Genomic DNA, 26,402 nt, shown 5'->3' with positions numbered 1-26,402 from the left:
TTTCTTTCTTTCTTTCTTTCTTTCTTTCTTTCTTTCTTTCTTTCTTTCTTTCTCGCTTCAATTAATAGAAAAAAAATATAATTTCACTAACGGTAAAAAATAGTCCAACCATTCCCCTATGTCTTCTTTGGCGTTGTAGACTGCCGGCATTTCTTTCTGTATTTCCTAACGAGCCCCTCATTTCCTAACCATATTATTATCCTGCGAAAGCTTAGCGAGGGCCTCGGTTCTGGCAGCCTTGATGCCAAGGTAGCATAAGAGGGTTTCCCGCCAGTTACGCGCTTATGACAGGCTGTAGACGTTCGCGTCACGCCCCGGGGGTTGAAAAGAAGGTCCCCTTCTCCCCGTGTAGTCTGAGTGGCGCTGGCTACCACCCTCAAGCGTCAGATACAGTTGTAGTAAATATAAAATACCCCAGAAAGTGAAGCAGAACACAGTCGCCCAGATGGCCGAATTGGTAAGGCATTCGAGATCTAATCGAAAGGCGTGGGTTCGGTCCCCACTCTGGGCGCGTGTTTTTCTTTCTTTCTTTCTTTCTTTCTTTCTTTCTCCCTTCAATTAATAGAAAAAATATATAATTTCACTAACGGTAAAAAATAGTCTAACCATTCCCCTATGTCTTCTTTGGGGTTGTAGACTGCCGGCATTTCTTTCTGTATTTCCTAACGAGCAACTCATTTCCTAACCATATTATTATCCTGCGAAAGCTTAGCGATGGCCTCGGTTCTGGCAGCCTTGATGCCAAGGTAGCATAAGAGGGTTTCCCGCCAGTTACGCGCTTATGACAGGCTGTAGACGTTCGCGTCACGCCCCGGGGGTTGAAAAGAAGGTCCCCTTCTCCCCGTGTAGTCTGAGTGGCGGTGGCTACCACCCTCAAGCGTCAGATACAGTTGTAGTAAATATAAAATACCCCAGAAAGTGAAGCAGAACACAGTCGCCCAGATAGCCGAATTGGTAAGGCATTCGAGATCTAATCGAAAGGCGTGGGTTCGGTCCCCACTCTGGGCGCGTGTTTTTCTTTCTTTCTTTCTTTCTCGCTTCAATTAATAGAAAAAAATATAATTTTACTAACGGTAAAAAATAGTCCAACCATTCCCCTATGTCTTCTTTGGCGTTGTAGACTGCCGGCATTTCTTTCTGTATTTCCTAACGAGCCCCTCATTTCCTAACCATATTATTATCCTGCGAAAGCTTAGCGAGGGCCTCGGTTCTGGCAGCCTTGATGCCAAGGTAGCATAAGAGGGTTTCCCGCCAGTTACGCGCTTATGACAGGCTGTAGACGTTCGCGACACGCCCCGGGGGTTGAAAAGAAGGTCCCCTTCTCCCCGTGTAGTCTGAGTGGCGCTGGCTACCACCCTCAAGCATCAGATACAGTTGTAGTAAATATAAAATACCCCATAAAGTGACGCAGAACACAGTCGCCCAGATAGCCGAATTGGTAAGGCATTCGAGATCTGATCGAAAGGCGTGGGTTCGGTCCCCACTCTGGGCGCGTGTTTTTCTTTCTTTCTTTCTTTCTTTCTTTCTTTTTTTCTTTCTCGCTTCAATGAATAGGAAAAAATATAATTTCACTAACGGTAAAAAATAGTCCAACCATTCCCCTATGTCTTCTTTGGCGTTGTAGACTGCCGGCATTTCTTTCTGTATTTCCTAACGAGCCCCTCATTTCCTAACCATATTATTATCCTGCGAAAGCTTAGCGAGGGCCTCGGTTCTGGCAGCCTTGATGCCAAGGTAGCATAAGAGGGTTTCCCGCCAGTTACGCGCTTATGACAGGCTGTAGACGTTCGCGTCACGCCCCGGGGGTTGAAAAGAAGGTCCCCTTCTCCCCGTGTAGTCTGAGTGGCGCTGGCTACCACCCTCAAGCGTCAGATACAGTTGTAGTGAATATAAAATACCCCAGAATGTGAAGCAGAACACAGTCGCCCAGATGGCCGAATTGGTAAGGCATTCGAGATCTAATCGAAAGGCGTGGGTTCGTTCCCCACTCTGGGCGCGTGTTTTTCTTTCTTTCTTTCTTTCTTTCTTTCTTTCTTTCTTTCTCGCTTCAATTAATAGAAAAAATATATAATTTCACTAACGGTAAAAAATAGTCTAACCATTCCCCTATGTCTTCTTTGGGGTTGTAGACTGCCGGCATTTCTTTCTGTATTTCCTAACGAGCAACTCATTTCCTAACCATATTATTATCCTGCGAAAGCTTAGCGATGGCCTCGGTTCTGGCAGCCTTGATGCCAAGGTAGCATAAGAGGGTTTCCCGCCAGTTACGCGCTTATGACAGGCTGTAGACGTTCGCGTCACGCCCCGGGGGTTGAAAAGAAGGTCCCCTTCTCCCCGTGTAGTCTGAGTGGCGGTGGCTACCACCCTCAAGCGTCAGATACAGTTGTAGTAAATATAAAATACCCCAGAAAGTGAAGCAGAACACAGTCGCCCAGATAGCCGAATTGGTAAGGCATTCGAGATCTAATCGAAAGGCGTGGGTTCGGTCCCCACTCTGGGCGCGTGTTTTTCTTTCTTTCTTTCTTTCTCGCTTCAATTAATAGAAAAAAATATATAATTTCACTAACGGTAAAAAATAGTCCAACCATTCACCTATGTCTTCTTTGGCGTTGTAGACTGCCGGCATTTCTTTCTGTATTTCCTAACGAGCCCCTCATTTCCTAACCATATTATTATCCTGCGAAAGCTTAGCGAGGGCCTCGGTTCTGGCAGCCTTGATGCCAAGGTACAATAAGAGGGTTTCCCGCCAGTTACGCGCTTATGACAGGCTGTAGACGTTCGCGACACGCCCCGGGGGTTGAAAAGAAGGTCCCCTTCTCCCCGTGTAGTCTGAGTGGCGCTGGCTACCACCCTCAAGCATCAGATACAGTTGTAGTAAATATAAAATACCCCAGAAAGTGCAGCAGAACACAGTCGCCCAGATAGCCGAATTGGTAAGGCATTCGAGATCTAATCGAAAGGCGTGGGTTCGGTCCCCACTCTGGGCGCGTGTTTTTCTTTCTTTCTTTCTTTCTCGCTTCAATTATTATAAAAAAAATATAATTTCACTAACGGTAAAAAATAGTCCAACCATTCCCCTATGTCTTCTTTGGCGTTGTAGACTGCCGGCATTTCTTTCTGTATTTCCTAACTAGCCCCTCATTTCCTAACCATATTATTATCCTGCGAAAGCTTAGCGATGGCCTCGGTTCTGGCAGCCTTGATGCCAAGGTAGCATAAGAGGGTTTCCCGCCAGTTACGCCCTTATGACAGGCTGTAGACGTTCGCGTCACGCCCAGGGGGTTGAAAAGAAGGTCCCCTTCTCCCCGTGTAGTCTGAGTGGCGCTGGCTACCACCCTCAAGCGTCAGATACAGTTGTAGTAAATATAAAATACCCCAGAAAGTGCAGCAGAACACAGTAGCCCAGATAGCCGAATTGGTAAGGCATTCGAGATCTAATCGAAAGGCGTGGGTTCGGTCCGCACTCTGGGCGCGTGTTTTTCTTTCTTTCTTTCTTTCTTTATTTCTTTCTTTCTTTCTTTCTTTCTCGCTTCAATTAATAGAAAAAAATATAATTTTACTAACGGTAAAAAATAGTCCAACCATTCCCCTATGTCTTCTTTGGCGTTGTAGACTGCCGGCATTTCTTTCTGTATTTCCTAACGAGCCCCTCATTTCCTAACCATATTATTATCTTGCGAAAGCTTAGCGAGGGCCTCGGTTCTGGCAGCCTTGATGCCAAGGTAGCATAAGAGGGTTTCCCGCCAGTTACGCGCTTATGACAGGCTGTAGACGTTCGCGTCACGCCCCGGGGGTTGAAAAGAAGGTCCCCTTCTCCCCGTGTAGTCTTAGTGGCGCTGGCTACCACCCTCAAGCGTCAGATACAGTTGTAGTAAATATAAAATACCCCAGAAAGTGAAGCAGAACACAGTCGCCCAGATAGCCGAATTGGTAAGGCATTCGAGATCTAATCGAAAGGCGTGGGTTCGGTCCCCACTCTGAGCGCGTGTTTTTCTTTCTTTCTTTCTTTCTCGCTTCAATTAATAGAAAAAAAATATAATTTCACTAACGGTAAAAAATATTCTAACCATTCCCCTATGTCTTCTTTGGCGTTGTAGACTGCCGGCATTTCTTTCTGTATTTCCTAACGAGCCCCTCATTTCCTAACCATATTATTATCCTGCAAAAGCTTAGCGATGGCCTCGGTTCTGACAGCCTTGATGCCAAGGTAGCATAAGAGGGTTTCCCGCCAGTTACGCGCTTATGACAGGCTGTAGACGTTCGCGTCACGCCCCGGGGGTTGAAAAGAAGGTCCCCTTCTCCCCGTGTAATCTGAGTGGCGCTGGCTACCACCCTCCAGCGTCAGATACAGTTGTAGTAAATATAAAATACCCCAGAAAGTGAAGCAGAACACAGTCGCCCAGATGGCCGAATTGGTAAGGCATTCGAGATCTAATCGAAAGGCGTGGGTTCGGTCCCCACTCTGGGCGCGTGTTTTCCTTTCTTTCTTTCTTTCTTTCTTTCTCGCTTCAATTAATAGAAAAAAAATATAATTTCACTAACGGTAAAAAACAGTCCAACCATTCACCTATGTCTTCTTTGGCGTTGTAGACTGCCGGCATTTCTTTCTGTATTTCCTAACGAGCCCCTCATTTCCTAACCATATTATTATCCTGCGAAAGCTTAGCGAGGGCCTCGGTTCTGGCAGCCTTGATGCCAAGGTAGCATAAGAGGGTTTCCCGCCAGTAACGCGCTTATGACAGGCTGTAGACGTTCGCGTCACGCCCCGGGGGTTGAAAAGAAGGTCCCCTTCTCCCCGTGTAGTCTGAGTGGTGCTGGCTGCCACCCTCAAGAGTCAGATACAGTTGTAGTAAATATAAAATACCCCAGAAAGTGAAGCAGAACACAGTCGCCCAGATAGCCGAATTGGTAAGGCATTCGAGATCTAATCGAAAGGCGTGGGTTCGGTCCCCACTCTGGGCGCGTGTTTTTCTTTCTTTCTTTCTTTCTCGCTTCAATTAATAGAAAAAAAATATAATTTCACTAACGGTAAAAAATAGTCCAACCATTCCCCTATGTCTTCTTTGGCGTTGTAGACTGCCGGCATTTCTTTCTGTATTTCCTAACGAGCCCCTCATTTCCTAACCATATTATTATCCTGCGAAAGCTTAGCGAGGGCCTCGGTTCTGGCAGCCTTGATGCCAAGGTAGCATAAGAGGGTTTCCCGCCAGTTACGCGCTTATGACAGGCTGTAGACGTTCGCGTCACGCCCCGGGGGTTGAAAAGAAGGTCCCCTTCTCCCCGTGTAGTCTTAGTGGCGCTGGCTACCACCCTCAAGCGTCAGATACAGTTGTAGTAAATATAAAATACCCCAGAAAGTGAAGCAGAACACAGTCGCCCAGATAGCCGAATTGGTAAGGCATTCGAGGTCTAATCGAAAGGCGTGGGTTCGGTACCCACTCTGGGCGCGTGTTTTTCTTTCTTTCTTTCTTTCTCGCTTCAATTAATAGAAAAAAAATATAATTTCACTAACGGTAAAAAATAGTCTAACCATTCCCCTATGTCTTCTTTGGCGTTGTAGACTGCCGGCATTTCTTTCTGTATTTCCTAACGAGCCCCTCATTTCCTAACCATATTATTATCCTGCGAAAGCTTAGCGATGGCCTCGGTTCTGGCAGCCTTGATGCCAAGGTAGCATAAGAGGGTTTCCCGCCAGTTACGCGCTTATGACAGGCTGTAGACGTTCGCGTCACGCCCCGGGGGTTGAAAAGAAGGTCCCCTTCTCCCCGTGTAGTCTGAGTGGCGCTGGCTACCACCCTCAAGCGTCAGATACAGTTGTAGTTAATATAAAATACCCCAGAAAGTGAAGCAGAACACAGTCGCCCAGATAGCCGAATTGGTAAGGCATTCGAGATCTAATCGAAAGGCGTGGGTTCGGTCCCCACTCTGGGCGCGTGTTTTTCTTTCTTTCTTTCTTTCTTTCTTTCTTTCTTTCTCGCTTCAATTAATAGAAAAAAAATATAATTTCACTAACGGTAAAAAATAGTCCAACCATTCCCCTATGTCTTCTTTGGCGTTGTAGACTGCCGGCATTTCTTTCTGTATTTCCTAACGAGCCCCTCATTTCCTAACCATATTATTATCCTGCGAAAGCTTAGCGAGGGCCTCGGTTCTGGCAGCCTTGATGCCAAGGTAGCATAAGAGGGTTTCCCGCCAGTTACGCGCTTATGACAGGCTGTAGACGTTCGCGTCACGCCCCGGGGGTTGAAAAGAAGGTCCCCTTCTCCCCGTGTAGTCTGAGTGGCGCTGGCTACCACCCTCAAGCGTCAGATACAGTTGTAGTAAATATAAAATACCCCAGAAAGTGAAGCAGAACACAGTCGCTCAGATAGCCGAATTGGTAAGGCATTCGAGATCTAATCGAAAGGCGTGGGTTCGGTCCCCACTCTGGGCGCGTGTTTTTCTTTCTTTCTTTCTTTCTTTCTCGCTTCAATTAATAGAAAAAAAATATAATTTCACTAACAGTAAAAAATAGTCTAACCATTCCCCTATGTCTTCTTTGGCGTTGTAGACTGCCGGCATTTCTTTCTGTATTTCCTAACGAGCCCCTCATTTCCTAACCATATTATTATCCTGTGAAAGCTTAGCGATGGCCTCGGTTCTGGCAGCCTTGATGCCAAGGTAGCATAAGAGGGTTTCCCGCCAGTTACGCGCTTATGACAGGCTGTAGACGTTCGCGTCACGCCCCGGGGGTTGAAAAGAAGGTCCTCTTCTCCCCGTGTAATCTGAGTGGCGCTGGCTACCACCCTCAAGCGTCAGATACAGTTGTAGTAAATATAAAATACCCCAGAAAGTGAAGCAGAACACAGTCGCCCAGATAGCCGAATTGGTAAGGCATTCGAGATCTAATCGAAAGGCGTGGGTTCGGTCCCCACTCTGGGCGCGTTTTTCTTTCTTTCTTTCTTTCTTTCTTTCTCGCTTCAATTATTATAAAAAAAATATAATTTCACTAACGGTAAAAAATAGTCCAACCATTCCCCTATGTCTTCTTTGGCGTTGTAGACTGCCGGCATTTCTTTCTGTATTTCCTAACTAGCCCCTCATTTCCTAACCATATTATTATCCTGCGAAAGCTTAGCGATGGCCTCGGTTCTGGCAGCCTTGATGCCAAGGTAGCATAAGAGGGTTTCCCGCCAGTTACGCCCTTATGACAGGCTGTAGACGTTCGCGTCACGCCCAGGGGGTTGAAAAGAAGGTCCCCTTCTCCCCGTGTAGTCTGAGTGGCGCTGGCTACCACCCTCAAGCGTCAGATACAGTTGTAGTAAATATAAAATACCCCAGAAAGTGCAGCAGAACACAGTAGCCCAGATAGCCGAATTGGTAAGGCATTCGAGATCTAATCGAAAGGCGTGGGTTCGGTCCGCACTCTGGGCGCGTGTTTTTCTTTCTTTCTTTCTTTCTTTATTTCTTTCTTTCTTTCTTTCTTTCTCGCTTCAATTAATAGAAAAAAATATAATTTTACTAACGGTAAAAAATAGTCCAACCATTCCCCTATGTCTTCTTTGGCGTTGTAGACTGCCGGCATTTCTTTCTGTATTTCCTAACGAGCCCCTCATTTCCTAACCATATTATTATCTTGCGAAAGCTTAGCGAGGGCCTCGGTTCTGGCAGCCTTGATGCCAAGGTAGCATAAGAGGGTTTCCCGCCAGTTACGCGCTTATGACAGGCTGTAGACGTTCGCGTCACGCCCCGGGGGTTGAAAAGAAGGTCCCCTTCTCCCCGTGTAGTCTTAGTGGCGCTGGCTACCACCCTCAAGCGTCAGATACAGTTGTAGTAAATATAAAATACCCCAGAAAGTGAAGCAGAACACAGTCGCCCAGATAGCCGAATTGGTAAGGCATTCGAGATCTAATCGAAAGGCGTGGGTTCGGTCCCCACTCTGAGCGCGTGTTTTTCTTTCTTTCTTTCTTTCTCGCTTCAATTAATAGAAAAAAAATATAATTTCACTAACGGTAAAAAATAGTCTAACCATTCCCCTATGTCTTCTTTGGCGTTGTAGACTGCCGGCATTTCTTTCTGTATTTCCTAACGAGCCCCTCATTTCCTAACCATATTATTATCCTGCAAAAGCTTAGCGATGGCCTCGGTTCTGACAGCCTTGATGCCAAGGTAGCATAAGAGGGTTTCCCGCCAGTTACGCGCTTATGACAGGCTGTAGACGTTCGCGTCACGCCCCGGGGGTTGAAAAGAAGGTCCCCTTCTCCCCGTGTAATCTGAGTGGCGCTGGCTACCACCCTCCAGCGTCAGATACAGTTGTAGTAAATATAAAATACCCCAGAAAGTGAAGCAGAACACAGTCGCCCAGATGGCCGAATTGGTAAGGCATTCGAGATCTAATCGAAAGGCGTGGGTTCGGTCCCCACTCTGGGCGCGTGTTTTCCTTTCTTTCTTTCTTTCTTTCTTTCTCGCTTCAATTAATAGAAAAAAAATATAATTTCACTAACGGTAAAAAACAGTCCAACCATTCACCTATGTCTTCTTTGGCGTTGTAGACTGCCGGCATTTCTTTCTGTATTCCCTAACGAGCCCCTCATTTCCTAACCATATTATTGTCCTGCGAAAGCTTAGCGAGGGCCTCGGTTCTGGCAGCCTTGATGCCAAGGTAGCATAAGAGGGTTTCCCGCCAGTAACGCGCTTATGACAGGCTGTAGACGTTCGCGTCACGCCCCGGGGGTTGAAAAGAAGGTCCCCTTCTCCCCGTGTAGTCTGAGTGGTGCTGGCTGCCACCCTCAAGAGTCAGATACAGTTGTAGTAAATATAAAATACCCCAGAAAGTGAAGCAGAACACAGTCGCCCAGATAGCCGAATTGGTAAGGCATTCGAGATCTAATCGAAAGGCGTGGGTTCGGTCCCCACTCTGGGCGCGTGTTTTTCTTTCTTTCTTTCTTTCTCGCTTCAATTAATAGAAAAAAAATATAATTTCACTAACGGTAAAAAATAGTCCAACCATTCCCCTATGTCTTCTTTGGCGTTGTAGACTGCCGGCATTTCTTTCTGTATTTCCTAACGAGCCCCTCATTTCCTAACCATATTATTATCCTGCGAAAGCTTAGCGAGGGCCTCGGTTCTGGCAGCCTTGATGCCAAGGTAGCATAAGAGGGTTTCCCGCCAGTTACGCGCTTATGACAGGCTGTAGACGTTCGCGTCACGCCCCGGGGGTTGAAAAGAAGGTCCCCTTCTCCCCGCGTAGTCTTAGTGGCGCTGGCTACCACCCTCAAGCGTCAGATACAGTTGTAGTAAATATAAAATACCCCAGAAAGTGAAGCAGAACACAGTCGCCCAGATAGCCGAATTGGTAAGGCATTCGAGGTCTAATCGAAAGGCGTGGGTTCGGTACCCACTCTGGGCGCGTGTTTTTCTTTCTTTCTTTCTTTCTCGCTTCAATTAATAGAAAAAAAATATAATTTCACTAACGGTAAAAAATAGTCTAACCATTCCCCTATGTCTTCTTTGGCGTTGTAGACTGCCGGCATTTCTTTCTGTATTTCCTAACGAGCCCCTCATTTCCTAACCATATTATTATCCTGCGAAAGCTTAGCGATGGCCTCGGTTCTGGCAGCCTTGATGCCAAGGTAGCATAAGAGGGTTTCCCGCCAGTTACGCGCTTATGACAGGCTGTAGACGTTCGCGTCACGCCCCGGGGGTTGAAAAGAAGGTCCCCTTCTCCCCGTGTAGTCTGAGTGGCGCTGGCTACCACCCTCAAGCGTCAGATACAGTTTTAGTTAATATAAAATACCCCAGAAAGTGAAGCAGAACACAGTCGCCCAGATAGCCGAATTGGTAAGGCATTCGAGATCTAATCGAAAGGCGTGGGTTCGGTCCCCACTCTGGGCGCGTGTTTTTCTTTCTTTCTTTCTTTCTTTCTTTCTTTCTTTCTTTCTTTCTTTCTTTCTCGCTTCAATTAATAGAAAAAAAATATAATTTCACTAACGGTAAAAAATAGTCCAACCATTCCCCTATGTCTTCTTTGGCGTTGTAGACTGCCGGCATTTCTTTCTGTATTTCCTAACGAGCCCCTCATTTCCTAACCATATTATTATCCTGCGAAAGCTTAGCGAGGGCCTCGGTTCTGGCAGCCTTGATGCCAAGGTAGCATAAGAGGGTTTCCCGCCAGTTACGCGCTTATGACAGGCTGTAGACGTTCGCGTCACGCCCCGGGGGTTGAAAAGAAGGTCCCCTTCTCCCCGTGTAGTCTGAGTGGCGCTGGCTACCACCCTCAAGCGTCAGATACAGTTGTAGTAAATATAAAATACCCCAGAAAGTGAAGCAGAACACAGTCGCTCAGATAGCCGAATTGGTAAGGCATTCGAGATCTAATTGAAAGGCGTGGGTTCGGTCCCCACTCTGGGCGCGTGTTTTTCTTTCTTTCTTTCTTTCTTTCTCGCTTCAATTAATAGAAAAAAAATATAATTTCACTAACAGTAAAAAATAGTCTAACCATTCCCCTATGTCTTCTTTGGCGTTGTAGACTGCCGGCATTTCTTTCTGTATTTCCTAACGAGCCCCTCATTTCCTAACCATATTATTATCCTGTGAAAGCTTAGCGATGGCCTCGGTTCTGGCAGCCTTGATGCCAAGGTAGCATAAGAGGGTTTCCCGCCAGTTACGCGCTTATGACAGGCTGTAGACGTTCGCGTCACGCCCCGGGGGTTGAAAAGAAGGTCCTCTTCTCCCCGTGTAATCTGAGTGGCGCTGGCTACCACCCTCACGCGTCAGATACAGTTGTAGTAAATATAAAATACCCCAGAAAGTGAAGCAGAACACAGTCGCCCAGATAGCCGAATTGGTAAGGCATTCGAGATCTAATCGAAAGGCGTGGGTTCGGTCCCCACTCTGGGCGCGTGTTTTTCTTTCTTTCTTTCTTTCTCGCTTCAATTAATAGAAAAAAAATATAATTTCACTAACGGTAAAAAATAGTCCAACCATTCCCCTATGTCTTCTTTGGCGTTGTAGACTGCCGGCATTTCTTTCTGTATTTCCTAACGAGCCCCTCATTTCCTAACCATATTATTATCCTGCGAAAGCTTAGCGAGGGCCTCGGTTCTGGCAGCCTTGATGCCAAGGTAGCATAAGAGGGTTTCCCGCCAGTTACGCGCTTATGACAGGCTGTAGACGTTCGCGTCACGCCCCGGGGGTTGAAAAGAAGGTCCCCTTCTCCCCGTGTAGTCTTAGTGGCGCTGGCTACCACCCTCAAGCGTCAGATACAGTTGTAGTAAATATAAAATACCCCAGAAAGTGAAGCAGAACACAGTCGCCCAGATAGCCGAATTGGTAAGGCATTCGAGGTCTAATCGAAAGGCGTGGGTTCGGTACCCACTCTGGGCGCGTGTTTTTCTTTCTTTCTTTCTTTCTCGCTTCAATTAATAGAAAAAAAATATAATTTCACTAACGGTAAAAAATAGTCTAACCATTCCCCTATGTCTTCTTTGGCGTTGTAGACTGCCGGCATTTCTTTCTGTATTTCCTAACGAGCCCCTCATTTCCTAACCATATTATTATCCTGCGAAAGCTTAGCGATGGCCTCGGTTCTGGCAGCCTTGATGCCAAGGTAGCATAAGAGGGTTTCCCGCCAGTTACGCGCTAATGACAGGCTGTAGACGTTCGCGTCACGCCCCGGGGGTTGAAAAGAAGGTCCCCTTCTCCCCGTGTAGTCTGAGTGGCGCTGGCTACCACCCTCAAGCGTCAGATACAGTTGTAGTTAATATAAAATACCCCAGAAAGTGAAGCAGAACACAGTCGCCCAGATAGCCGAATTGGTAAGGCATTCGAGATCTAATCGAAAGGCGTGGGTTCGGTCCCCACTCTGGGCGCGTGTTTTTCTTTCTTTCTTTCTTTCTTTCTTTCTTTCTTTCTTTCTCGCTTCAATTAATAGAAAAAAAATATAATTTCACTAACGGTAAAAAATAGTCCAACCATTCCCCTATGTCTTCTTTGGCGTTGTAGACTGCCGGCATTTCTTTCTGTATTTCCTAACGAGCCCCTCATTTCCTAACCATATTATTATCCTGCGAAAGCTTAGCGAGGGCCTCGGTTCTGGCAGCCTTGATGCCAAGGTAGCATAAGAGGGTTTCCCGCCAGTTACGCGCTTATGACAGGCTATAGACGTGCGCGTCACGCCCCGGGGGTTGAAAAGAAGGTCCCCTTCTCCCCGTGTAGTCTGAGTGGCGCTGGCTACCACCCTCAAGCGTCAGATACAGTTGTAGTAAATATAAAATACCCCAGAAAGTGAAGCAGAACACAGTCGCTCAGATAGCCGAATTGGTAAGGCATTCGAGATCTAATCGAAAGGCGTGGGTTCGGTCCCCACTCTGGGCGCGTGTTTTTCTTTCTTTCTTTCTTTCTTTCTCGCTTCAATTAATAGAAAAAAAATATAATTTCACTAACAGTAAAAAATAGTCTAACCATTCCCCTATGTCTTCTTTGGCGTTGTAGACTGCCGGCATTTCTTTCTGTATTTCCTAACGAGCCCCTCATTTCCTAACCATATTATTATCCTGTGAAAGCTTAGCGATGGCCTCGGTTCTGGCAGCCTTGATGCCAAGGTAGCATAAGAGGGTTTCCCGCCAGTTACGCGCTTATGACAGGCTGTAGACGTTCGCGTCACGCCCCGGGGGTTGAAAAGAAAGTCCTCTTCTCCCCGTGTAATCTGAGTGGCGCTGGCTACCACCCTCAAGCGTCAGATACAGTTGTAGTAAATATAAAATACCCCAGAAAGTGAAGCAGAACACAGTCGCCCAGATAGCCGAATTGGTAAGGCATTCGAGATCTAATCGAAAGGCGTGGGTTCGGTCCCCACTCTGGGCGCGTTTTTCTTTCTTTCTTTCTTTCTTTCTTTCTCGCTTCAATTATTATAAAAAAAATATAATTTCACTAACGGTAAAAAATAGTCCAACCATTCCCCTATGTCTTCTTTGGCGTTGTAGACTGCCGGCATTTCTTTCTGTATTTCCTAACTAGCCCCTCATTTCCTAACCATATTATTATCCTGCGAAAGCTTAGCGATGGCCTCGGTTCTGGCAGCCTTGATGCCAAGGTAGCATAAGAGGGTTTCCCGCCAGTTACGCCCTTATGACAGGCTGTAGACGTTCGCGTCACGCCCCGGGGGTTGAAAAGAAGGTCCCCTTCTCCCCGTGTAGTCTGAGTGGCGCTGGCTACCACCCTCAAGCGTCAGATACACTTGTAGTAAATATAAAATACCCCAGAAAGTGAAGCAGAACACAGTCGCCCAGATAGCCGAATTGGTAAGGCATTCGAGATCTAATCGAAAGGCGTGGGTTCGGTCCCCACTCTGGGCGCGTGTTTTTCTTTCTTTCTTTCTTTCTTTCTTTCTCGCTTCAATTAATAGAAAAAAAATATAAGTTCACTAACGGTAAAAAATAGTCCAACCATTCCCCTATGTCTTCTTTGGCGTTGTAGACTGCCGGCATTTCTTTCTGTATTTCCTAACGAGCCCCTCATTTCCTAACCACATTATTATCCTGCGAAAGCTTAGCGAGGGCCTCGGTTCTGGCAGCCTTGATGCCAAGGTAGCATAAGAGGGTTTCCCGCCAGTTACGCGCTTATGACAGGCTGTAGACGTTCGCGTCACGCCCCGGGGGTTGAAAAGAAGGTCCCCTTCTCCCCGTGTAGTCTGAGTGGCGCTGGCTACCACCCTCAAGCGTCAGATACAGTTGTAGTAAATATAAAATACCCCAGAAAGTGAAGCAGAACACAGTCGCCCAGATAGCCGAATTGGTAAGGCATTCGAGATCTAATCGAAAGGCTTGGGTTCGGTCCCCACTCTGGGCGCGTGTTTTTCTTTCTTTCTTTCTTTCTTTCTCGCTTCAATTAATAGAAAAAAAATATAATTTCACTAACGGTAAAAAATAGTCTAACCATTCCTCTATGTCTTCTTTGGCGTTGTAGACTGCCGGCATTTCTTTCTGTATTTCCTAGCGAGCCCCTCATTTCCTAACCATATTATTATCCTGCGAAAGCTTAGCGATGGCCTCGGTTCTGGCAGCCTTGATGCCAAGGTAGCATAAGAGGGTTTCCCGCCAGTTACGCGCTTATGACAGGCTGTAGACGTTCGCGTCACGCCCCGGGGGTTGAAAAGAAGGTCCCCTTCTCCCCGTGTAATCTGAGTGGCGCTGGCTACCACCCTCAAGCGTCAGAAACAGTTGTAGTAAATATAAAATACCCCAGAAAGTGAAGCAGAACACAGTCGCCCAGATAGCCGAATTGGTAAGGCATTCGAGATCGTAGGTTCGGTTCCCACTCTGGGCGCGTGTTTTTCTTTCTTTCTTTCTTTCTTTCTTTCTCGCTTCAATTAATAGAAAAAAATATAATTTCACTAACGGTAAAAAATAGTCCAACCATTCACCTATGTCTTCTTTGGCGTTGTAGACTGCCGGCATTTCTTTCTGTATTTCCTAACGAGCCCCTCATTTCCTAACCATATTATTATCCTGCGAAAGCTTAGCGAGGGCCTCGGTTCTGGCAGCCTTGATGCCAAGGTAGCATAAGAGGGTTTCCCGCCAGTTACGCGCTTATGACAGGCGGTAGACGTTCGCGTCACGCCCCGGGGGTTGAAAAGAAGGTCCCCTTCTCCCCGTGTAGTCTTAGTGGCGCTGGCTACCACCCTCAAGCGTCAGATACAGTTGTAGTAAATATAAAATACCCCAGAAAGTGAAGCAGAACACAGTCGCCCAGATAGCCGAATTGGTAAGGCATTCGAGGTCTAATCGAAAGGCGTGGGTTCGGTACCCACTCTGGGCGCGTGTTTTTCTTTCTTTCTTTCTTTCTCGCTTCAATTAATAGAAAAAAAATATAATTTCACTAACGGTAAAAAATAGTCTAACCATTCCCCTATGTCTTCTTTGGCGTTGTAGACTGCCGGCATTTCTTTCTGTATTTCCTAACGAGCCCCTCATTTCCTAACCATATTATTATCCTGCGAAAGCTTAGCGATGGCCTCGGTTCTGGCAGCCTTGATGCCAAGGTAGCATAAGAGGGTTTCCCGCCAGTTACGCGCTAATGACAGGCTGTAGACGTTCGCGTCACGCCCCGGGGGTTGAAAAGAAGGTCCCCTTCTCCCCGTGTAGTCTGAGTGGCGCTGGCTACCACCCTCAAGCGTCAGATACAGTTGTAGTTAATATAAAATACCCCAGAAAGTGAAGCAGAACACAGTCGCCCAGATAGCCGAATTGGTAAGGCATTCGAGATCTAATCGAAAGGCGTGGGTTCGGTCCCCACTCTGGGCGCGTGTTTTTCTTTCTTTCTTTCTTTCTTTCTTTCTTTCTTTCTTTCTCGCTTCAATTAATAGAAAAAAAATATAATTTCACTAACGGTAAAAAATAGTCCAACCATTCCCCTATGTCTTCTTTGGCGTTGTAGACTGCCGGCATTTCTTTCTGTATTTCCTAACGAGCCCCTCATTTCCTAACCATATTATTATCCTGCGAAAGCTTAGCGAGGGCCTCGGTTCTGGCAGCCTTGATGCCAAGGTAGCATAAGAGGGTTTCCCGCCAGTTACGCGCTTATGACAGGCTATAGACGTGCGCGTCACGCCCCGGGGGTTGAAAAGAAGGTCCCCTTCTCCCCGTGTAGTCTGAGTGGCGCTGGCTACCACCCTCAAGCGTCAGATACAGTTGTAGTAAATATAAAATACCCCAGAAAGTGAAGCAGAACACAGTCGCTCAGATAGCCGAATTGGTAAGGCATTCGAGATCTAATCGAAAGGCGTGGGTTCGGTCCCCACTCTGGGCGCGTGTTTTTCTTTCTTTCTTTCTTTCTTTCTCGCTTCAATTAATAGAAAAAAAATATAATTTCACTAACAGTAAAAAATAGTCTAACCATTCCCCTATGTCTTCTTTGGCGTTGTAGACTGCCGGCATTTCTTTCTGTATTTCCTAACGAGCCCCTCATTTCCTAACCATATTATTATCCTGTGAAAGCTTAGCGATGGCCTCGGTTCTGGCAGCCTTGATGCCAAGGTAGCATAAGAGGGTTTCCCGCCAGTTACGCGCTTATGACAGGCTGTAGACGTTCGCGTCACGCCCCGGGGGTTGAAAAGAAAGTCCTCTTCTCCCCGTGTAATCTGAGTGGCGCTGGCTACCACCCTCAAGCGTCAGATACAGTTGTAGTAAATATAAAATACCCCAGAAAGTGAAGCAGAACACAGTCGCCCAGATAGCCGAATTGGTAAGGCATTCGAGATCTAATCGAAAGGCGTGGGTTCGGTCCCCACTCTGGGCGCGTTTTTCTTTCTTTCTTTCTTTCTTTCTTTCTCGCTTCAATTATTATAAAAAAAATATAATTTCACTAACGGTAAAAAATAGTCCAACCATTCCCCTATGTCTTCTTTGGCGTTGTAGACTGCCGGCATTTCTTTCTGTATTTCCTAACTAGCCCCTCATTTCCTAACCATATTATTATCCTGCGAAAGCTTAGCGATGGCCTCGGTTCTGGCAGCCTTGATGCCAAGGTAGCATAAGAGGGTTTCCCGCCAGTTACGCCCTTATGACAGGCTGTAGACGTTCGCGTCACGCCCCGGGGGTTGAAAAGAAGGTCCCCTTCTCCCCGTGTAGTCTGAGTGGCGCTGGCTACCACCCTCAAGCGTCAGATACACTTGTAGTAAATATAAAATACCCCAGAAAGTGAAGCAGAACACAGTCGCCCAGATAGCCGAATTGGTAAGGCATTCGAGATCTAATCGAAAGGCGTGGGTTCGGTCCCCACTCTGGGCGCGTGTTTTTCTTTCTTTCTTTCTTTCTTTCTTTCTCGCTTCAATTAATAGAAAAAAAATATAAGTTCACTAACGGTAAAAAATAGTCCAACCATTCCCCTATGTCTTCTTTGGCGTTGTAGACTGCCGGCATTTCTTTCTGTATTTCCTAACGAGCCCCTCATTTCCTAACCACATTATTATCCTGCGAAAGCTTAGCGAGGGCCTCGGTTCTGGCAGCCTTGATGCCAAGGTAGCATAAGAGGGTTTCCCGCCAGTTACGCGCTTATGACAGGCTGTAGACGTTCGCGTCACGCCCCGGGGGTTGAAAAGAAGGTCCCCTTCTCCCCGTGTAGTCTGAGTGGCGCTGGCTACCACCCTCAAGCGTCAGATACAGTTGTAGTAAATATAAAATACCCCAGAAAGTGAAGCAGAACACAGTCGCCCAGATAGCCGAATTGGTAAGGCATTCGAGATCTAATCGAAAGGCTTGGGTTCGGTCCCCACTCTGGGCGCGTGTTTTTCTTTCTTTCTTTCTTTCTTTCTCGCTTCAATTAATAGAAAAAAAATATAATTTCACTAACGGTAAAAAATAGTCTAACCATTCCTCTATGTCTTCTTTGGCGTTGTAGACTGCCGGCATTTCTTTCTGTATTTCCTAGCGAGCCCCTCATTTCCTAACCATATTATTATCCTGCGAAAGCTTAGCGATGGCCTCGGTTCTGGCAGCCTTGATGCCAAGGTAGCATAAGAGGGTTTCCCGCCAGTTACGCGCTTATGACAGGCTGTAGACGTTCGCGTCACGCCCCGGGGGTTGAAAAGAAGGTCCCCTTCTCCCCGTGTAATCTGAGTGGCGCTGGCTACCACCCTCAAGCGTCAGAAACAGTTGTAGTAAATATAAAATACCCCAGAAAGTGAAGCAGAACACAGTCGCCCAGATAGCCGAATTGGTAAGGCATTCGAGATCGTAGGTTCGGTTCCCACTCTGGGCGCGTGTTTTTCTTTCTTTCTTTCTTTCTTTCTTTCTCGCTTCAATTAATAGAAAAAAATATAATTTCACTAACGGTAAAAAATAGTCCAACCATTCACCTATGTCTTCTTTGGCGTTGTAGACTGCCGGCATTTCTTTCTGTATTTCCTAACGAGCCCCTCATTTCCTAACCATATTATTATCCTGCGAAAGCTTAGCGAGGGCCTCGGTTCTGGCAGCCTTGATGCCAAGGTAGCATAAGAGGGTTTCCCGCCAGTTACGCGCTTATGACAGGCGGTAGACGTTCGCGTCACGCCCCGGGGGTTGAAAAGAAGGTCCCCTTCTCCCCGTGTAGTCTGAGTGGCGCTGGCCACCACCCTCAAGCATCAGATACAGTTGTAGTAAACATAAAATACCCCAGAAAGTGAAGCAGAACACAGTCGCCCAGATAGCCGAATTGGTAAGGCATTCGAGATCTAATCGAAAGGCGTGGGTTCGGTCCCCACTCTGGGCGCGTGTTTTTCTTTCTTTCTTTCTTTCTCGCTTCAATTAATAGAAAAAAAATATAATTTCACTAACGGTAAAAAATAGTCCAACCATTCCCCTATGTCTTCTTTGGCGTTGTAGACTGCCGGCATTTCTTTCTGTATTTCCTAACGAGCCCCTCATTTCCTAACCATATTATTATCCTGCGAAAGCTTAGCGAGGGCCTCGGTTCTGGCAGCCTTGAGGCCAAGGTAGCATAAGAGGGTTTCCCGCCAGTTACGCGCTTATGACAGGCTGTAGACGTTCGCGTCACGCCCCGGGGGTTGAAAAGAAGGTCCCCTTCTCCCCGTGTAGTCTGAGTGGCGGTGGCTACCACCCTCAAGCGTCAGATACAGTTGTAGTAAATATAAAATACCCCAGAAAGTGAAGCAGAACACAGTCGCCCAGATAGCCGAATTGGTAAGGCATTCGAGATCTAATCGAAAGGCGTGGGTTCGGTCCCCACTCTGGGCGCGTGTTTTTCTTTCTTTCTTTCTTTCTTTCTTTCTTTCTCGCTTCAATTAATAGAAAAAAATATATAATTTCACTAACGGTAAAAAATAGTCCAACCATTCACCTACGTCTTCTTTGGCGTTGTAGACTGCCGGCATTTCTTTCTGTATTTCCTAACGAGCCCCTCATTTCCTAACCATATTATTATACTGCGAAAGCTTAGCGAGGGCCTCGGTTCTGGCAGCCTTGATGCCAAGGTACAATAAGAGGGTTTCCCGCCAGTTACGCGCTTATGACAGGCTGTAGACGTTCGCGTCACGCCCCGGGGGTTGAAAAGAAGGTCCCCTTCTCCCCGTGTAGTCTGAGTGGCGCTGGCTACCACCCTCAAGCGTCAGATACAGTTGTAGTAAATATAAAATACCCCAGAAAGTGCAGCAGAACACAGTAGCCCAGATAGCCGAATTGGTAAGGCATTCGAGATCTAATCGAAAGGCGTGGGTTCGGTCCCCACTCTGGGCGCGTGTTTTTCTTTCTTTCTTACTTTCTTTCTTTCTTTCTTTCTTTCTTTCTTTCTTTCTCGCTTCAATTAATAGAAAAAAAATATAATTTCACTAACGGTAAAAAATAGTCCAACCATTCCCCTATGTCTTCTTTGGCGTTGTAGACTGCCAGCATTTCTTTCTGTATTTCCTAACGAGCCCCTCATTTCCTAACCATATTATTATCCTGCGAAAGCTTAGCGAGGGCCTCGGTTCTGGCAGCCTTGATGCCAAGGTAGCATAAGAGGGTTTCCCGCCAGTTACGCGCTTATGACAGGCTGTAGACGTTCGCGTCACGCCCCGGGGGTTGAAAAGAAGGTCCCCTTCTCCCCGTGTAGTCTGAGTGGCGCTGGCTACCACCCTCAAGCGTCAGATACAGTTGTAGTAAATATAAAATACCCCAGAAAGTGAAGCAGAACACAGTCGCCCAGATAGCCGAATTGGTACGGCATTCGAGATCTAATCGAAAGGCGTGGGTTCGGTCCCCACTCTGGGCGCGTTTTTCTTTCTTTCTTTCTTTCTTTCTTTCTTTCTCGCTTCAATTATTATAAAAAAAATATAATTTCACTAACGGTAAAAAATAGTCCAACCATTCCCCTATGTCTTCTTTGGCGTTGTAGACTGCCGGCATTTCTTTCTGTATTTCCTAACTAGCCCCTCATTTCCTAACCATATTATTATCCTGCGAAAGCTTAGCGATGGCCTCGGTTCTGGCAGCCTTGATGCCAAGGTAGCATAAGAGGGTTTCCCGCCAGTTACGCCCTTATGACAGGCTGTAGACGTTCGCGTCACGCCCCGGGGGTTGAAAAGAAGGTCCCCTTCTCCCCGTGTAGTCTGAGTGGCGCTGGCTACCACCCTCAAGCGTCAGATACACTTGTAGTAAATATGAAATACCCCAGAAAGTGAAGCAGAACACAGTCGCCCAGATAGCCGAATTGGTAAGGCATTCGAGATCTAATCGAAAGGCGTGGGTTCGGTCCCCACTCTGGGCGCGTGTTTTTCTTTCTTTCTTTCTTTCTTTCTTTCTTTCTCGCTTCAATTAATAGAAAAAAATATAAGTTCACTAACGGTAAAAAATAGTCCAACCATTCCCCTATGTCTTCTTTGGCGTTGTAGACTGCCGGCATTTCTTTCTGTATTTCCTAACGAGCCCCTCATTTCCTAACCACATTATTATCCTGCGAAAGCTTAGCGAGGGCCTCGGTTCTGGCAGCCTTGATGCCTAGGTAGCATAAGAGGGTTTCCCGCGAGTTACGCGCTTATGACAGGCTGTAGACGTTCGCGTCACGCCCCGGGGGTTGAAAAGAAGGTCCCCTTCTCCCCGTGTAGTCTGAGTGGCGCTGGCTACCACCCTCAAGCGTCAGATACAGTTGTAGTAAATATAAAATACCCCAGAAAGTGAAGCAGAACACAGTCGCCCAGATAGCCGAATTGGTAAGGCATTCGAGATCTAATCGAAAGGCTTGGGTTCGGTCCCCACTCTGGGCGCATGTTTTTCTTTCTTTCTTTCTTTCTTTCTCGCTTCAATTAATAGAAAAAAAATATAATTTCACTAACGGTAAAAAATAGTCTAACCATTCCCCTATGTCTTCTTTGGCGTTGTAGACTGCCGGCATTTCTTTCTGTATTTCCTAACGAGCCCCTCATTTCCTAACCAAATTATTATCCTGCGAAAGCTTAGCGATGGCCTCGGTTCTGGCAGCCTTGATGCCAAGGTAGCATAAGAGGGTTTCCCGCCAGTTACGCGCTTATGACAGGCTGTAGACGTTCGCTTCACGCCCCGGGGGTTAAAAAGAAGGTCCCCTTCTCCCCGTGTAATCTGAGTGGCGCTGGCTACCACCCTCAAGCGTCAGAAACAGTTGTAGTAAATATAAAATACCCCAGAAAGTGAAGCAGAACACAGTCGCCCAGATAGCCGAATTGGTAAGGCATTCGAGATCGTAGGTTCGGTTCCCACTCTGGGCGCGTGTTTTTCTTTCTTTCTTTCTTTCTTTCTTTCTCGCTTCAATTAATAGAAAAAAATATAATTTCACTAACGGTAAAAAATAGTCCAACCATTCACCTATGTCTTCTTTGGCGTTGTAGACTGCCGGCATTTCTTTCTGTATTTCCTAACGAGCCCCTCATTTCCTAACCATATTATTATCCTGCGAAAGCTTAGCGAGGGCATCGGTTTTGGCAGCCTTGATGCCAAGGTAGCATAAGAGGGTTTCCCGCCAGTTACGCGCTTATGACAGGCGGTAGACGTTCGCGTCACGCCCCGGGGGTTGAAAAGAAGGTCCCCTTCTCCCCGTGTAGTCTGAGTGGCGCTGGCTACCACCCTCAAGCATCAGATACAGTTGTAGTAAACATAAAATACCCCAGAAAGTGAAGCAGAACACAGTCGCCCAGATAGCCGAATTGGTAAGGCATTCGAGATCTAATCGAAAGGCGTGGGTTCGGTCCCCACTCTGGGCGCGTGTTTTTCTTTCTTTCTTTCTTTCTCGCTTCAATTAATAGAAAAAAAATATAATTTCACTAACGGTAAAAAATAGTCCAACCATTCCCCTATGTCTTCTTTGGCGTTGTAGACTGCCGGCATTTCTTTCTGTATTTCCTAACGAGCCCCTCATTTCCTAACCATATTATTATCCTGCGAAAGCTTAGCGAGGGCCTCGGTTCTGGCAGCCTTGATGCCAAGGTAGCATAAGAGGGTTTCCCGCCAGTTACGCGCTTATGACAGGCGGTAGACGTTCGCCTCACGCCCCGGGGGTTGAAAAGAAGGTCCCCTTCTCCCCGTGTAGTCTGAGTGGCGCTGGCTACCACCCTCAAGCATCAGATACAGTTGTAGTAAATATAAAATACCCCAGAAAGTGAAGCAGAACACAGTCGCCCAGATAGCCGAATTGGTAAGGCATTCGAGATCTAATCGAAAGGCGTGGGTTCGGTCCCCACTCTTGGCGCGTGTTTTTCTTTCTTTCTTTCTTTCTTTCTCGCTTCAAGTAATAGAAAAAAAATATAATTTCACTAACGGTAAAAAATAGTCTAACCATTCCCCTATGTCTTCTTTGGCGTTGTAGACTGCCGGCATTTCTTTCTGTATTTCCTAACGAGCCCCTCATTTCCTAACCATATTATTATCCTGCGAAAGCTTAGCGATGGCCTCGGTTCTGGCAGCCTTGATGCCAAGGTAGCATAAGAGGGTTTCCCGCCAGTTACGCGCTTATGACAGGCTGTAGACGTTCGGGTCACGCCCCGGGGGTTGAAAAGAAGGTCCCCTTCTCCCCGTGTAATCTGAGTGGCGCTGGCTACCACCCTCAAGCGTCAGATACAGTTGTAGTAAATATAAAATACCCCAGAAAGTGAAGCAGAACACAGTCGCCCAGATAGCCGAATTGGTAAGGCATTCGAGATCGTGGGTTCGGTTCCCACTCTGGGCGCGTGTTTTTCTTTCTTTCTTTCTTTCTTTCTTTCTTTCTTTCTTTCTTTCTTTCTCGCTTCAATTAATAGAAAAAAAATATAATTTCACTAATGGTAAAAAATAGTCCAACCATTCACCTATGTCTTCTTTGGCGTTGTAGATTGCCGGCATTTCTTTCTGTATTTCCTAACGAGCCCCTCATTTCCTAACCATATTATTATCCTGCGAAAGCTTAGCGAGGGCCTCGGTTCTGGCAGCCTTGAGGCCAAGGTAGCATAAGAGGGTTTCCCGCCAGTTACGTGCTTATGACAGGCGGTAGACGTTCGCCTCACGCCCCGGGGGTTGAAAAGAAGGTCCCCTTCTCCCCGTGTAGTCTGAGTGGCGCTGGCTACCACCCTCAAGCATCAGATACAGTTGTAGTAAATATAAAATACCCCAGAAAGTGAATCAGAACACAGTCGCCCAGATAGCCGAATCGGTAAGGCATTCGAGATCTAATCGAAAGGCGTGGGTTCGGTCCCCACTCTGGGCGCGTGTTTTTCTTTCTTTCTTTCTTTCTTTCTCGCTTCAAGTAATAGAAAAAAAATATAATTTCACTAACGGTAAAAAATAGTCTAACCATTCCCCTATGTCTTCTTTGGCGTTGTAGACTGCCGGCATTTCTTTCTGTATTTCCTAACGAGCCCCTCATTTCCTAACCATATTATTATCCTGCGAAAGCTTAGCGATGGCCTCGGTTCTGGCAGCCTTGATGCCAAGGTAGCATAAGAGGGTTTCCCGCCAGTTACGCGCTTATGACAGGCTGTAGACGTTCGGGTCACGCCCCGGGGTTTGAAAAGAAGGTCCCCTTCTCCCCGTGTAATCTGAGTGGCGCTGGCTACCACCCTCAAGCGTCAGATACAGTTGTAGTAAATATAAAATACCCCAGAAAGTGAAGCAGAACACAGTCGCCCAGATAGCCGAATTGGTAAGGCATTCGAGATCGTGGGTTCGGTTCCCACTCTGGGCGCGTGTTTTTCTTTCTTTCTTTCTTTCTTTCTTTCTTTCTTTCTTTCTTTCTCGCTTCAATTAATAGAAAAAAAATATAATTTCACTAATGGTAAAAAATAGTCCAACCATTCACCTATGTCTTCTTTGGCGTTGTAGATTGCCGGCATTTCTTTCTGTATTTCCTAACGAGCCCCTCATTTCCTAACCATATTATTATCCTGCGAAAGCTTAGCGAGGGCCTCGGTTCTGGCAGCCTTGAGGCCAAGGTAGCATAAGAGGGTTTCCCGCCAGTTACGCGCTTATGACAGGCGGTAGACGTTCGCCTCACGCCCCGGGGGTTGAAAAGAAGGTCCCCTTCTCCCCGTGTAGTCTGAGTGGCGCTGGCTACCACCCTCAAGCATCAGATACAGTTGTAGTAAATATAAAATACCCCAGAAAGTGAAGCAGAACACAGTCGCCCAGATAGCCGAATTGGTAAGGCATTCGAGATCTAATCGAAAGGCGTGGGTTCGGTCCCCACTCTGGGCGCGTGTTTTTCTTTCTTTCTTTCTTTCTTTCTTTCTCGCTTCAATTAATAGAAAAAAAATATAATTTCACTAACGGTAAAAAATAGTCCAACCATTCCCCTATGTCTTCTTTGGCATTGTAGACTGCCGGCATTTCTTTCTGTATTTCCTAACGAGCCCCTCATTTCCTAACCATATTATTATCCTGCGAAAGCTTAGCGAGGGCCTCGGTTCTGGCAGCCTTGATGCAAAGGTAGCATAAGAGGGTTTCCCGCCAGTTACGCGCTTATGACAGGCTGTAGACGTTCGCGTCACGCCCCGGGGGTTGAAAAGAAGGTCCCCTTCTCCCCGTGTAGTCTGAGTGGCGCTGGCTACCACCCTCAAGCGTCAGATACAGTTGTAGTAAATATAAAATACCCCAGAAAGTGAAGCAGAACACAGTCGCCCAGATAGCCGAATTGGTAAGGCATTCGAGATCTAATCGAAAGGCGTGGGTTCGGTCCCCACTCTGGGCGCGTGTTTTTCTTTCTTTCTTTCTTTCTTTCTCGCTTCAATTAATAGAAAAAAAATATAATTTCACTAACGGTAAAAAATAGTCCAACCATTCCCCTATGTCTTCTTTGGCGTTGTAGACTGCCGGCATTTCTTTCTGTATTTCCTAACGAGCCCCTCATTTCCTAACCATATTATTATCCTGCGAAAGCTTAGCGAGAGCCTCGGTTCTGGCAGCCTTGATGCCAAGGTAGCATAAGAGGGTTTCCCGCCAGTTACGCGCTTATGACAGGCTGTAGACGTTCGGGTCACGCCCCGGGGGTTGAAAAGAAGGTCCCCTTCTCCCCGTGTAATCTGAGTGGCGCTGGCTACCACCCTCAAGCGTCAGATACAGTTGTAGTAAATATAAAATACCCCAGAAAGTGAAGCAGAACACAGTCGCCCAGATAGCCGAATTGGTAAGGCATTCGAGATCGTGGGTTCGGTTCCCACTCTGGGCGCGTGTTTTTCTTTCTTTCTTTCTTTCTTTCTTTCTTTCTTTCTCGCTTCAATTAATAGAAAAAAAATATAATTTCACTAATGGTAAAAAATAGTCCAACCATTCACCTATGTCTTCTTTGGCGTTGTAGATTGCCGGCATTTCTTTCTGTATTTCCTAACGAGCCCCTCATTTCCTAACCATATTATTATCCTGCGAAAGCTTAGCGAGGGCCTCGGTTCTGGCAGCCTTGAGGCCAAGGTAGCATAAGAGGGTTTCCCGCCAGTTACGCGCTTATGACAGGCGGTAGACGTTCGCCTCACGCCCCGGGGGTTGAAAAGAAGGTCCCCTTCTCCCCGTGTAGTCTGAGTGGCGCTGGCTACCACCCTCAAGCATCAGATACAGTTGTAGTAAATATAAAATACCCCAGAAAGTGAAGCAGAACACAGTCGCCCAGATAGCCGAATTGGTAAGGCATTCGAGATCTAATCGAAAGGCGTGGGTTCGGTCCCCACTCTGGGCGCGTGTTTTTCTTTCTTTCTTTCTTTCTTTCTTTCTCGCTTCAATTAATAGAAAAAAAATATAATTTCACTAACGGTAAAAAATAGTCCAACCATTCCCCTATGTCTTCTTTGGCATTGTAGACTGCCGGCATTTCTTTCTGTATTTCCTAACGAGCCCCTCATTTCCTAACCATATTATTATCCTGCGAAAGCTTAGCGAGGGCCTCGGTTCTGGCAGCCTTGATGCAAAGGTAGCATAAGAGGGTTTCCCGCCAGTTACGCGCTTATGACAGGCTGTAGACGTTCGCGTCACGCCCCGGGGGTTGAAAAGAAGGTCCCCTTCTCCCCGTGTAGTCTGAGTGGCGCTGGCTACCACCCTCAAACGTCAGATACAGTTGTAGTAAATATAAAATACCCCAGAAAGTGAAGCAGAACACAGTCGCCCAGATAGCCGAATTGGTAAGGCATTCGAGATCTAATCGAAAGGCGTGGGTTCGGTCCCCACTCTGGGCGCGTGTTTTTCTTTCTTTCTTTCTTTCTTTCTCGCTTCAATTAATAGAAAAAAAATATAATTTCACTAACGGTAAAAAATAGTCCAACCATTCCCCTATGTCTTCTTTGGCGTTGTAGACTGCCGGCATTTCTTTCTGTATTTCCTAACGAGCCCCTCATTTCCTAACCATATTATTATCCTGCGAAAGCTTAGCGAGAGCCTCGGTTCTGGCAGCCTTGATGCCAAGGTAGCATAAGAGGGTTTCCCGCCAGTTACGCGCTTATGACAGGCTGTAGACGTTCGCGTCAC

General features: G+C 46.7%; 1 non-coding gene across 1 annotated transcript; it reads left to right on the top strand.

Moving 5' to 3' along the window:
- Positions 1–1,924: 1,924 nt before the first annotated feature.
- On the top strand, positions 1,925–1,996 carry Trnar-ucu (transfer RNA arginine (anticodon UCU)). Its single transcript has one exon. It is a non-coding gene; the product is annotated as a tRNA-Arg (tRNA).
- The last annotated feature ends 24,406 nt before the right edge of the window (positions 1,997–26,402 follow it).

The sequence above is a fragment of the Haemaphysalis longicornis genome, unplaced genomic scaffold (assembly GCF_048455015.1).
Source record: "Haemaphysalis longicornis isolate Haplotype H1 unplaced genomic scaffold, Haemaphysalis longicornis Haplotype H1 scaffold_125, whole genome shotgun sequence".
In the NCBI taxonomy this organism is placed as follows: Eukaryota; Metazoa; Arthropoda; class Arachnida; order Ixodida; family Ixodidae; genus Haemaphysalis; species Haemaphysalis longicornis.
Note: the sequence above shows the minus strand (reverse complement) of the source record. Positions and strands in the feature narration are given on the sequence as shown.